Source organism: Molothrus aeneus, chromosome 19 (assembly GCF_037042795.1).
Source record: "Molothrus aeneus isolate 106 chromosome 19, BPBGC_Maene_1.0, whole genome shotgun sequence".
NCBI classification, from domain to species: domain Eukaryota; kingdom Metazoa; phylum Chordata; class Aves; order Passeriformes; family Icteridae; genus Molothrus; species Molothrus aeneus.
In genome coordinates, this window is record NC_089664.1 from 187,431 (window position 1) to 201,233 (window position 13,803).

The 13,803-nt window shown below is 52.2% G+C and overlaps 1 long non-coding RNA gene across 1 annotated transcript; it reads right to left on the reverse strand.

Moving 5' to 3' along the window:
• Positions 1 to 4,381: 4,381 nt before the first annotated feature.
• LOC136564691 (uncharacterized) lies at positions 4,382 to 12,344 on the reverse strand. Its single transcript, XR_010784743.1, has 2 exons — positions 12,262 to 12,344; positions 4,382 to 8,003 (listed from the first exon to the last, which is right to left on the reverse strand). It is a non-coding gene; the product is annotated as an uncharacterized lncRNA (long non-coding RNA).
• Positions 12,345 to 13,803: the final 1,459 nt, after the last annotated feature.

Here is a 13,803-nt window from a genome sequence, read left to right on the forward strand (position 1 = left end):
CAGCCCTTCCTGTATCCTGGGCTCTTGCTTGTATCCCAGGTTCCAGAATGCCAACTCTATTCTCCTCTTGGCATAAACTCTTGGTATAAACTGCCTTCTGTTTTAGGAGCATCACCTGGTGCTACCCAGTGCTCCCTGTTCCCCCTCCCTGCCTGTGGCTGACACTTGCAGCACTGTGAGCAAAGGCCACTCCCAGGTGGAATGGAGAGGGTCTGTCCTCCCCACTGCAGGGTATGGAGGAGGCTGAGCCTTTGCTCACTAGCATGGTTCATTTCTGGGGGGGTTCATTTCCCATCCTGAGGGGATCAAGCACAGCATCCAGGCTCTGCTTCAGTGTCCCATCATATCTCTGCCAGAGCCAATGACTCAGTGTGGCTGTGATCCCAGCCTGGCGTGGGTGTTCACCTCTGCTTGCGCAGCCACCCCGCTCTGTTCCAAGGTACAACTGATTGAAGGCAGATACTGCCTTCAGGAGACCCATGTGATGGGGAAGAGTGAGGCTCCCAGAATCCCTGCTTTGCTCTGCAGCTGTGTACCACAGGGACAGTGACTTAAACTCCCCCAGATTACACAAGGAGGCAGCAGCACATGGCAGATACCCAGACCTGGAAAAGCATCTGTCAGGGAGCAGAGCAGAGGCTGAGGTCTTGGCCAACACCCTGGAAGACCACATGTGTGGGTTCCCTTAGACCCAAAGTGTCCCTTTGTGGGACACCTGTGTGGCAGTGGGTGCAGACAGTGGGTAGAGGTGACCCCATCCTCCTGCTGTGCCATTGGGACACCTCTGGTTGCTCCTCCTGGATCATGCTCTGGGTGGGAACAGGCAATTGGAGGGACAGAGCCTGTGCTAGGTCTGGGCTGCAGTCACATCCCAGGGAGGCATCAAAACCCACTCATGTAAAAAGACCCCTTGCCCTTCCTCAGCTGTTGATGAGGGCTGGGCACATGAACCATTGAATCAGAGAATAAGAATACCAGATGATTTTGAGTTGGGAGGGATGTTTAAAGACCTTTTTGTTCCACACCTTCCCATGGGCAGGGATACCTTCCACTATCCCAGGTAGCTCCAAGACCTGTCCAGGCTGGCCTTGAACAATACCAGTGTGGGGCAGCCACAACTGCTCTGGGCAACTTATGCCAGGGCCTCACCACCGTAAGAGAGAAGAATTTCTTCCTTATACACTAAACCTCGAGGCCATTCACCCTTGTGCTGTGACTCCAGGGGTTTGTCCAAAGCCCCTGTCCTGCTCTCTTGGGGTCTCCTTAGGCACTAGAAGAGGCTCTAAGGTCTCCCTGGAGCCTTCTCTTCTCCTGAGATTGAGAAAGCCTAACTTATGCAACCTTTCCTCAGGAGAAATGCTTCATCCCTCTCAATCATCTTTGTGGCTCTCCTCCATGGACCAGCATGACACGAAAGCAGAAAGCCTGGACTATTCCATAGGCACAAACAGCCCAGCATTTCACTCCCCTGTCTTGCTGCTGTCTGGCCTCCTGGACATGGGGCAGGGGAGACATGACTCTCACTTTGCCCTGTGGCTGGATCCAGGCGACAGCACTGGGAGTAGCAAGTCCTTTTGCTATGGAGTGTCACCTGGGCATGTGCCCTCCTTTTACCCCCAAAGCTTCCCTGTTTTGGGTCTAAGAAAGCCCAAAAATGGGTCATGGGCAGCCAGGGACAACCCATCCTCAGGCAGGTCCAGGCAGGCAGGTTTGGTTGATTTTGGCTACTGAAAACAATTCCTGTGCATGAAGGATATCTGTGAGTGTCTACAAGCCCAAGAAGACAGTAGACATGTCCTCTGGCCCTTTTCCTTGGGGGTAAAAAAAATTCCTATTTTTATTATCTAAATTATGACATCTTCCTGTCAAGAACCTGAGGGCAGGCAGGGCCACCTGCACTGCTAGTGAGCAAAGGCATCCTGCAGCTGCCATGGGCAAAGGTCACAACCACATCCATGTTTTTATGCCCACAGATGGGTCCCGCAGGGCGGAGTGACACGGCGATGACAGCCCAGTGCAAGCAGGATGTCCTAGCCCTGGGTCCCCCAGGTATGGCCTCTTTGCTGAAAATCACTGTTCCCCGGTGGTGCTGCTCAAACTGGGAAAGAAACAGTCTTTTGTCCTATCGTTAAATCAAGAAACCCGAAAGACATTGCCTTGGCCCCTAAGGTTTTATTTAGCCCTAGATGAAAGTGCTTTGCACTGAGTTCGGTGCAGGTGTTTTAAACACTTCCCTTTTTTCTTTCTAGAAGCATGAGTTCTGCTGCGCAGAAAGCATATGGTTCTTTGGGATCCTTCCAAAATCTCCATTAGCTCTTCAAATCTTCCAATACCTTCATTAGTCCTCAGGCTGAACCACTTTTTGGGCAAGGCCTTGTCCCACAGATGGATCAATCATCTCACTGTGCTGGGCTGGGAGCCACTCCAGACTCTGAGTCCAGTGTCCCATCCCATGTAACGGTTGTGCCCGGCCAGTTTGGATAGGCCTCAGCTGGTTCAACCAGGAAGTTAATAACCAAATAATCTAAAAATTCTATCATTAAATATTTAGTATTGATGGCTTAGGAAGGAAATAATTTGGGTTTGTGAGAGACATTATGGTGCTGGTGCTCCTGCACCAATGCCAACGCCTTCTCACTGTTGGCTGGTGAGTGCCTGTAGCTACTTCTCCATGCCAGGCTTTTCCCATTGGGTTAGAGGGACCCAGCACCCCAGCAGCATCCCTGGCACCCCTGCACCCATGACAGCTGGAGGCATGTGGCTGATTCTGGGGAGGTTAGCAGGAGCAGCTTCACCCCTGCAGTGTCTCACACTCTGCACTGCCTGGACATCTTCACTTGTCAGCTCCTGTTTTACTTCTCTATCCCAAATCCTAAGGGGGTTTTCCAAACCCAGCTATTTTTCATATTTTCCTTGGATAAGTAGACTGTTGCATTGCTAAAAGTCATAAATCTCCTTAGCCTTCCTAAAATCAAGGAATTAGGAGGGAAAAACACACACACACACACACACACACACACACACACACACACACAAAACCCAAACAAATAAACAAAAAACCCCAACTTTTTTAAGTAATACTTTTAGGAGAGGATGTTTATTTCTCTCCAGGGTCTTCAGCTTTCTTTGCTCCCTTTGCTCAGTTTCTCGTGCAGCACCTGCCTCCAGAGGGAGCCCAGAATTACGAAACTAAAGGGGCTATGAAAAAGTTAAGTATTGCAAAACTTAATTGGGTTGTTGGTGCTGTGAGGCTTGGAGCAGCTCATCCCACAGGGTCCAACACCCCCAGAAATGACCCAATTGCTTTGCATCCTGCAGGACAGCTGTGCCTCGGGGGTCTGAGGAGGGGCAGAGCTCCCAATGTGGCTGCACCGTGTCCTGGGAACAATGGGAGCTGGAGCCCCTCTCCAGTTCCTGTAGTATTCCATGGATTTCCGCATTTTAGTGGAGGCCTGAGCTGCTTTTCCTCCTCCTGATTCTCAGTGGGATTGGCAGCTCTCTCTGTTCATAGGATGCTGGTGTGCTAGCCTCAGGATGGGATGTGGGTGTGCAGAGCAGGATCCCTTCTTCAAAGTCCCCAGCCCCCTGGGCCCCTTCTGCCCTCTTGCTGCTGGCTGGAGGCACCAGGGTGATGCCTTCAGGGCCAGGGAACTTTTGCCCATCCTTTCAGCTGCCAGACCAGCTGCAGGGTTGAGAAATGGCTGGTGTGTGCCAGTATCAGGCTGTGACAGCCACCTTGGCTGACCACTGCCACAGCTCAACAGCTGCTGGGTGCTCCAGCACTGCCTGTGAGCATGCTAATGACTCCCTCCAATGACAGATGGATGGGGGAACACTGCCACAACACCGCTGCACCAGTATGCATGGTAGTGCTTAGGAGGTGCTCAGCAATTCAGGCACTGCTAGAGAAATCCACTGCCCCAGGCACATATAAGGGCATGAGCAGAGCAGCACAGCTGTGGCTGTAGATGCACATGCTGTGCCAGGCTGTCCTGTGGACATGCACATGGCATCTGTGCACACACTGTGACTGTCGTCATGCCATGTACATGCTTATTCTGTATCTGTGCCCACATCATGCTTATGGGTTGCACTGTCCATGGTCACATGTATTCATGCTCACACTGTGGCTTTGCTTGCACTGTGGCTCTGCTCTCACCACACCAAACTGTTCCCTCTGATTCCTGGCTTTCCAGCAAGGCAAAGATGAAAGAGGCCTTCCATGGGCAACCAACCAACTGCTGGGGCTCGATGTCCTCCCCTCCAATGCCCCCAGACACCCTGGACACATGAGCATTGTTGGTGCTGCACAGTGAACCCCCCAGACAAGGCTGGGGGAGGCACCTCATACTGCAGCAGCCTGGAAAAAACAGGCTGGGGATAAAATTAGCTGGAGTTTTTATTACAGGGATTTTATTTTTTAAAGCAATGGAAAGTACATCACTGGTGTGAAAAACCCCGAAGGTCTGGGCCAGCCTGTGGGATAGTAGTATGCTTAGTAGTATGCCTCTGCTCTGTGGTGGATATCCTGTTCACCCCAGGAGGGATGTGAGGTGGGAGCTGGTTGTAGGAACAATTAGCATGGCAGCAAAGACCATGAGGGGACTGATCCTACCCCCTAGAATGCACCAGGGTGGTGCAGTGGCACATGGGGCAGCAGGGACAGCTGGGCCCTGCCAGGAGGCATCACATGGCCATAGGACTCCTGGGAAACTCTGTTGGGAAGGACCCTTCCTGTCTAAGCAGTACTGGTCCCTCCAGCCAGAGAAGATACAACTGGGGGTCTGCAAACTCAGGACAGTCCTGCAGAGATTGGAGAGGGATGGAGCCACCAGCTCTTCCAGTGAAGGTAGAAGCCAGATCCAACCCATCCTGAAGCAGGCAGCTCCCAGTGCTGGGGTGCAGCAGCTCCCTGATAAGGGATGGTCCTTCTGGAGGTTTGCCTGCACTGCAATCGAAGGATTTTGACAAGTACAGAGAGGAAGAATCTACTGAAGAGTGAAAATCAGAAAATCATGGCTGGCTCAGGTAACCCCCAAGCTGAAGACAGCTGGAGACAGGGAGAGGGCTCAAAGAAAGTATCCCATATGCTTGCTGTTACCTTCCTCATTCATGGACACCACTGGGTGGCAGGAGGGCGTGGTGGGAATATCACATCTGTGTTACTGCTGGCTGCTTCCAGGCTTATCTCGGAGAGCAGTGTGTGCCAGCCAGGAATGTGGCTGCCAGGAATGTGGTTGGCACAGGCTCCAGCTGGATTCTGACATTTTTTTTAAGCAAGTGGAACTTGAACCTGTAAAGATATCACCTGAAAGCTTAAAGCTACTGCTAGGAGCCTAAGCAAGTGCCTGGTCCGCTGGTGAGCAGTCCAGTGATTGTCAGGAGACCTGAGTTATTCCAAATACTGGAAACATTTGTCCTCGTGCAGCAACCCACTGCTGAGCCACAGAACCAGGTGTCTATCCTCTCCCTGCCTCTCAGGAGTGATGGTCCTGGCAGATTACTGAGAGGAGGCTGAGCAGCACCTGCAGCCTGGCACAGGGCTCAAGCACTCCATGCCTTGGGCTGGAAGTGGCTGGGATGTGGCAGCTTCCTGGCAGCTCTTCTTGACCCTGGGTTAGGGAAGTCCTGCTTTGACTGTGTACCCCTCCAAACCACAGAAGAACTGACATTGCTGATGTTGGGGCTCACTTCCAAAGAGAGATGTGTTGGAAATGGAAGCTGAATCCTTTAGCAAGATGCATAAAGTCTTCCTGCATGACAAGGTGAGGGTAGGAGACAGTGGCAGTCAAGCAGGCTCCCAGCACCGGTTTGGTGCTCAAACCAGCCCTCAGAGGCTGAGCAGGCTTGTGCCATGGGAAGGCAGAGGTGTGGGATCTTCCACAGGCTGCAGGTCGGTATCTGCTCCACCATGGACCTCCATAGGTTTCAGGAGCACAGCTGTCTCTTCATGGTCATCCCCATGGGCTGCAGGTAGTCTCTGTTCTGACACCTGGAGCACCTCCTCCTCTCCCTCTCCACTGAACTAGGATCTGCAGGACTGTGCAGTGGTTTTTACTCTTTCTTAAAAACATTATCCCAGAGGACCCCCCCATTCACTGCTGGCAGGCTCAGCTTTGGGTGGTAGTGGGTCCAACACAGGGACAGCTTCTGGTGCTGTCTCACTAAGGCACTCTACAGACCCCCACTGCCCAAACCTTGCCAATGCAGTCCCAAGGACACAATGGCCCCCTGGCAGGATGGGGACCAGGCTAGAGCAGAAGGGGGATGCACTGGAAGCGGGATGTGGATGCCCATCCATAGCAGCCTCTGCCCAGCTCTTGGCTGGTTGATACACACCAGGCAGGAGCATGTCTGTCCTGACAGAAGCTTCACACACCTAGGTTGATGTTAGCTCCCCTGAGGACACACCAACCTGGGCAGCTGCTCCAGCACCTGGTGCAAGGGAGTTTGAGATCTGAACCTCACCATTTCACACTCATGCACAGTTTCTCTTCTGAGGGTTTAACTTCAACCCTGCCCAGGGACTTTGAACAGAAAGAAATTACTCCAGTAAAGAAAGCTTTTCCCCATAACAGGGTAGTGTTTCCTTGCAGCACCTGTCATTAACCCATGAAACCATGATTGTTCTTCCACCTCACATAAAACTAAAATCCACGTGAAACTGGAAAATTTGCACTCAGTAGTTTCATCTAAGTCACCTGTTGAAACCTAAGAGCAGGAGGTGGGACAAGCATCCTTTCCACGCTCACCCTAGGCATGGCCCTATCCCTGCAGGCACAGAGGTCACTGCCAGTTTCCTTCAAATGAACCTGAGTAGGTTTTTCTTTTCCTTTTGTCCTGGGAGCAAAGCACAAATGTATCTTAAAAGGGCAGGGCCATGGCCTTGAGTGAAGCATTAGCAGCCCCGAAGGCCTGAGATCATCCCAGAGATGAACATCCCTGAATAGAGAACAACACAGCTGTCTTCTATTTCCTTTCCCCTCCTGGTGACTCAATCACCTCTGCAATCTACTTCAGCCTCAGAGATGAGTATAACTGGTGCCACCCCAGATGAGGGTCCTGATTGCTCTCTTGTCCTGCAGCAGAGAACATTTTTCATGGGACCTTTTCTTAAAAATATTTTGCAGATCAGAACCATAGAATCATTTGAGTTGCAAGGTACCTTAAAGTCCATCTTGTTCCACCCCTGGCCATGGGCAGGGACACCTTCCACTGTCCCAGGAAGTTCCAAGACCTGTCCAACCTGGCCTTGGACACTTGCAGGAGGGGGCAGCCACAGCTGCTCTGGGCACCCTTTGCCAGGGCCTCACCACCCTAACAGGGAAGGATTTCTTCCCAATATCCCATCTAACCACTGAGGCTATTCCCCCTTGTCACTTCCAGGCCCTTATCCCAAGTCCCTCTCCAGCTCTCCTGGGAGCCCCTTTAGGTCCTGCAAGGGGCACTGAGATCTCCATGGAGCCTTCTCTTCTCCAGGTGAACACCCCCAGTTGTCCCAGTCTGGCTTCAGAGCAGAGGGGCTCCAGCCCTCAGAGCAGCTCCGTGGCCTCCTCTGGACCAGTGTTAGTGAAGGAGGGAGCTGGACTCCAGAATGGACTGGAACCCTGCCCAGCACTGTGATGCTGTGCCAGGGGGGCTGTGGAGCTGTCCCAGACTTGCTTCGTGCTGAAGCAACATTCTTCATGTTTCCAGAAGTTTGCACAAAGCCAGCTGACCTGCCTGAAGTGGCCTTAAGAGACCCAAAGACATGTGTCTGTTTTGGGACAGGAATAGGTAACTGCAGCCCTGGGGTATGTCTGAGGGTGTCCCTCTGCAGCAGGAGAGACCCCTATGCATCCTTGGGAGCATCCAGCTGCCCATCAGTCACATTGGTTGGTAGTATGTGGAGGAGGAGGAAATGAATGAAGCTCCCCAGGGCTTTTTAAGATCTCCACAACTCATGATTTTCTCACATTCAAGGTGGTGGCATCCCACAATCAGCTCAGAAGCTTGAGTTTCTCCTGAAAGACAAATAAAAGTCCAGTTCTGCAGATATGTCCAAAACCTGAAAAGTATAACTGTGAAAATCTCTGCCGGTTATAAATGTTAGAGGTTTTTCATTGTCAGGATTTTGGATAATCTGATTTCCATCTTTGAGTTCTGAGTTATTTGAGAAAAAGCTCTTAAGATAGCTGGGGCCCCTGGGGTGCACCAGGAATTCAGGAGGAGAGTTCATACAAAAGGCTCAGGGTTGGGCAATGGTGGTGAAGCAGGAGGGTTAAATCTGGGAAAAAATGGGATTAATAAATTGATTAAAGCTGAATAATTTCCTGGCCAGGGTGTGATTTAGCTCAGCAGTAAAAGGTGATTTTGCTGCAGCTGTACAAAGCTCATCCCTGTTTCTGGGCAGCCCTGTAGAGCCTCAGTTTTGCTGGAAAGAGAAAAGTCTGGCTGCTGGAGGGTTTGCCAGGAGGTGGATGCTAAGGGATTGTCTCCGGGAAAGCAAGGTCCCAGTGGTGTTTGCCCAAAGTGGGAGCTCTGAGCAGCTGGGAGGATCTTCTTCCATCTGCCCAGATGTCAGCAGGTTTGGGTGGGGATCCTGCAGGGTCTGGGCATCAGGAACAGGGAGGGATGCTGCCAGGAAGCACCCAGGGCTGACAGGCAATATGGGAGAGGGAGAGATCCCTTGGCTGAGCCTTTGCAAAGGGTCACAGCACCCGCTCTCCTGCCCTTATGCTGCAGCAGGTCCATTGCTGCCAGCCCTGAAACAGGACTCCTGCAGCCAGTCAGGAGCATTCCAGGCTGCTTTGGGCACCTCACACTGCCCTCCCTGCCATAGTGGTGGGAAATGAATCTGTGCTCTGTGTGCCACTGTCTGCCCATGCCATCGACTGCCTATGCCATCATTCGCTTGAGTGTGCCACCACCTGCCCTGCCTATGCATCATGCTGGCATTGCTCTGCTGGACACAAGGGGTTTGTTCCAGTACCAGGAGCAGTTACAGCCGAAGGCAGGAATAACAACAGCCTGTGACATCCTCACTGCTCCCTTCAGAAGGGCTCCTCTGCCCCCACCAACAACTGGGAGTCCTGGGAGGCCTGGGAGCATGTGAGCACTGACTTCCCGAGGGCAGTAGGAGCTGAGAGCTGGAGCCCCTGGGCAGTGCATTTGGTTTTTGGCTCTGTCACCAGGGTGGCACCTGGAAGTCCTTGTCCAGGAACAAAAGATGCTCTTCCAGTCTGGGTCCAGCATGGGTGGCTTCAAGTCGTCTCCTGACCTCCAGCAGTCAGCTGGCTGAGGCTGCACACTGGAATGCCAATAGGGAGGGAAGGATCTGGCTGTCCAGTTGGTGGGGAGAGGATGGGAAAATGTTATTTGGACTAAGGCTGGGAAGACAGTGCACATTGTGTCAGCCATGGCGGAGCCCTCAACTCTAGAAAAGGAAATGGCTCTCCTGAGATTTCTTACTGCATTTTGGGATGTCTAAAGGATTGGAAATGAGCCTGCTGGCTGGAGGGGTGTCCTTCAGGCTGTGTACCATTGCATGGAGGCAGTGACCATCTGTCACAAGAAAAATCCATTATCAGGGCCACAAATTTAACTTTAGCATTGTTAAGACAGTCACTGTATTGACAAAGGACTGCTCCAGGCTTGTGGGGAGATCTGAGCCAGTGTGCTGGGGCTGCTCTCGTGGCTCCTGATGGAAAACAATGGGAAAAGAGAGAGGCAAAAACAAGGAGTCCAGACAAGACAGACAGTTTCTGTGATGCAGAGCTTTCCCCATAAGGACTGTTGGGCAGGGAGGAGAGGGAATGCTGCAGGACAGCTTTTCTTGGTGTTCCCCACCTCATGGCAGGGGGGCACACCAGGAAGCCCCAGATGTACTGGGAGCCTGTTTTTTATTGAAGTCCTGCCAAAGAAGAGAAGAGACCTTTCCATTCCCACAGGCTGAGTTTCCAGTATGAGGTCTTGGATCAACAAGCATAGTTTGATGCCAAAGATTTGCAGGAGCCCTAGGACAGGACGGGACAACTTCTCCCGCTGCAATGCTGTGCTGCAGTATGGAGGGACAGAATGTTGCCACTGGCAAATCAAGCCCTCCATGGGATACTGGTCCTCAAGCCAACTGTCAGCATCAGAGGGAAGAAAGATGATTTTACTCAGTGCAAAATGGAACCCCTTCCTGTATCCTTTCTCAGAGCTCAAGAAAGGGGTGCTGGAGCAGTGTCAGCTGGTTGGCTTGGGACTTGCTGCTGGAGAGCTGCAGCTACAGTATAGCAGTAGGAAGGTGGCTTATGCCCTAACAGAGATGCTCCTCCCTCCTGAACTTGCTGCTATGGCACGGTGCGAGGGTGGGAGATGCTCAGAGCCCTCCTAAAATGTTTGCTTTTCCCTAACAACTCTAGGGATTTGAGGGAACCTCTGGGCAGAGAATTTCTCCATGCATCAGCAATAGGAAAAGAGCAAATTCAGTGCACAGAAGAGCTGATGCAGAGATGCCTATACAAACCACATCTTTTCAGGTTACTTGAATTCTCCTTGCAGATCAGTACAATAGCTGAGCATGGAGTAATAGGTTCTGTTTGGAGCTTCAAGGGACACAAATCTTTCATATAGCCAGGTTAAATGTAGATAACTGGGGAATAAGAAACTACTTCATTTCAGAAAGGATCTGGGTTTTGGCGGACAGTGGACAATAGTTCTTGTACCCACCTCAGGAAGGGAAGACACTCCCACGTGGCCTACCTCCCCATGCCCTGCTGCCTGTCATCTTGTCACTTACAGACCATTGCAAGAATCCCAAGGCCGTGTTCACTTCAGGCTTCTGGGTGATGAGTAGCAGGGTTAGCAGAAGAGCCTCTCAGCTGCCCCCAACTGCACCCTGTTCAGTCAGAGCCCCCTGATGCTTTGGTGGGGCTCAATGGGGACAGCCTGGGTGTCCCAGCCTCCCCCAGGGAGTTCATTCTTGCTGTGGGTCTCCATGGGTCTGTGGTGATGGCCATGGGCTGCTTCAGTGAGTCTGTTGCCCTGAAAGCCAGGCAAGGTCTCAGTCTCTGCATGGCCCAGCTGCTCACCGTGGCCATTACCTGGTGTGCTGTAGCAGGCTCAGGGCCTGCAAGGCCTCCCTGGCAGTCAGTTGCCTAAGACAGGAAATACCTAGTCATGATGACCGGACCTAAGAAACCTCTCTTCCACCCTCAGACCCTTGTTATCTCTGTAAAACGATGGGTCACTTTTGCCTCGACCCTTACTATTGGACTGTTTCCCAAAACTCCTATGCCCTATATAAACCCCTATTTCTGCCCAGTTCGGCAGAAGAGCTGTCACTGGGACTCTTCACAGAAGATACCAATAAAGACACCTCTGTAGAACCTCATACAGCCTTCTCCTCTCTCTCCCTGCGTCTGCCAAAGGCACTTAGCAAGCAAAGAGCTGAAATCACTAAAGAGCTGCGAATCACCGAAGAGCTGATCTCTTAAGAGCTGATCTCTTAAAATCACTTAAGAGCTGGGCTTGCTAAGATTGCCGGCTAGGAGCTTGCATGAGGGGCCTGGACAGGTTGTGCTTAACTGGACTTCGCTGTCTGGGACACCCATGGCAGCCGGGGTCGGGGAGACCCCGAAAACCCCAGAGCCGCATTAGTGCTTGTGGGGATGAGCTGAGATTGTTCAAAACATGGTTTCTCACTCGGAATTGGAGCCTGTGGGTAGTGTTTGCCAGTTTAAGAAAAGTGACAAGCAGTTCCCTGCTTTATTCCAAGTAGAAGATTATTTCCCCTCCATCCTGCCAGCTCTGTCCCCACCCGACCACCATCCACTCCTTCACACTGAGGATGGGGATCAGCCCCTTGCCACAAGGCTGCCCAGGAGGATCTGCATGTGGTGGTCCCTTCCTTTATGTCACATGCTTCGCTCGTGTTCAGTCAACCTGTCCCACCAGGCTTAGGGACAGGTGAGCCTGCAGTGGCTGCATGGAGCCAACAGGATGTGACCATGACCCTGGGCCTCCATGTGCCAAGGACACCTCTGCCCTGCCACAGCATAGGGGACAGATGTTCTGCTGGCAGGTGTCCTGTCCTGTGCCAGCATCCACAGGCTCATGTCACAAGCTTGGGGAGAGAGCTCGTCAGTTGTCGTGCCAGGGCTGTGGGAACATGGCTGTCAGCCTGAGGGGCTGCCCTGTGCCTCAATACTTCCTGACCCTCTGTCCTGGCAGGAGAGAGCTCTGGGCAAAACAACCAGGAGAAACCAATGGGGCTTTTCTGTAAAAGCTACTTACTTCCTGTCTGGTTCAATGCCAGGACAACCGGGATCTCTGCCCGTGGACCCCCTCAGGGCTTGCATCACACAGACACTGTCCTGGAAAACAGGAGACAAAAAAGGGTTTAGAAAGTGAGGCAAGAATAGAGATTTGTACTTGGGTTTGATTTTCCTTCCAGGCAAAGATCCTTGCCAGGAGGGGGATTATAGCCTTGGATACACCAAGATCCTTCCAGACCTTCAATGTCTCTAAGAGGACAAGATCTGGGCTTGGAGCCGAGGGTGGAATACATCAGTGGGCTCCCACTCACAGGGTGCAGAGGCTCAGCAGGAGCTGCACTCAGTCAGGAGCTCACTCCTGTCTGAGGGAGGTTGTTGCATTCCCTTATTTTTTTACTCTGCCAGTGTAAACATTGATTGGATTTTCAACTTCACTGGCTGCAGACTCAAAAACACCCCAAAATGCCTCATATGTGTATGCTGCGGCCTTACTCAGTGTGGGCATCCCCAGAAATTCCTGACAGATCCTTGCTTCCATTCCAGTCCTGTCTGACTCCAACTTCATGCAGGTGGAGATGTGGGTAAATGCACCCTGAGCAAAAGCATCTTTCTGGGTCCAGGTTCACACATCTATGCTGGAATGTAGGACAGACCCAACAGCAGGACAGGCAGCTGGAAGGTTTCCTGATACCCCACACAGTGTTATGATTCCTCCATGCAAGGCAACAAGATACTGGGAAGTCAGCCCCAGCAGCTGGGGAAGCCTGGATGTCCAAGTCCTTTGGTTGATGCAGGACTCACCCTGCCTGGAGGGTCCCTGAGGAAGAGGCACCTCTGGGCTTGCACAGTGGTCTGCATTGGCCTGCACTTGCTGAAAAATACACCTGATGCCTCAGCTGAGTCCCAGGGTACATCGGTCCGGGTCCTGACTGGAGTCACAGAGTCCTGGGAGCAGCTTCCCACTCCTTTCTCTGGCTGTGCCTCCAGTGCAGCTCCCAGGCACAGCTGAGATTGGGAATGGGAGTGGAGTTGGGATCTAGATTGAGAACAGGGCTGGGGGATTCCTCCCATGGACCACAGCCTGTGGACCTGTGAGCAGCCTCAGCCCAACCTGAGACCAAAGGAGCAAGTCCCTGCCCTTATTCCTTGATCTGTGCTTCAGAGGCAGATGGGGGCTGTGCTCTTTCTGGAAGCACCTTTGCAGCCTCATGCTGTCCCAAATGTCCTGGCTGCTACAGGCTTCCCTCCAGCCAGCCCATCTCTGTCCTTGATGGCTCCTGGTCTGAGTGCCTGTCCTAGGGTGACTTTATGATGCTTGTATCCTCAGCCATCTGTTCTGTTAATGCTGGATATTATATTCTCTGCCTTCAAGTCTGGTTCAGAGAGCAAAGGTGGGGAGAAGAAGAAGTACGGAGTTTGTTATCAGAGGCTGCACTCACTCTTCTAAAAGCAACACTGCTCCACATTCTGTGCTGCACTGTGTTGTCCAGGCACTGATGGAGCAGAACAGAGTGCTCCTTTGCTTTTCAGTTGGTTTAGCTGGCTGAGGCAGAGTTTTCCC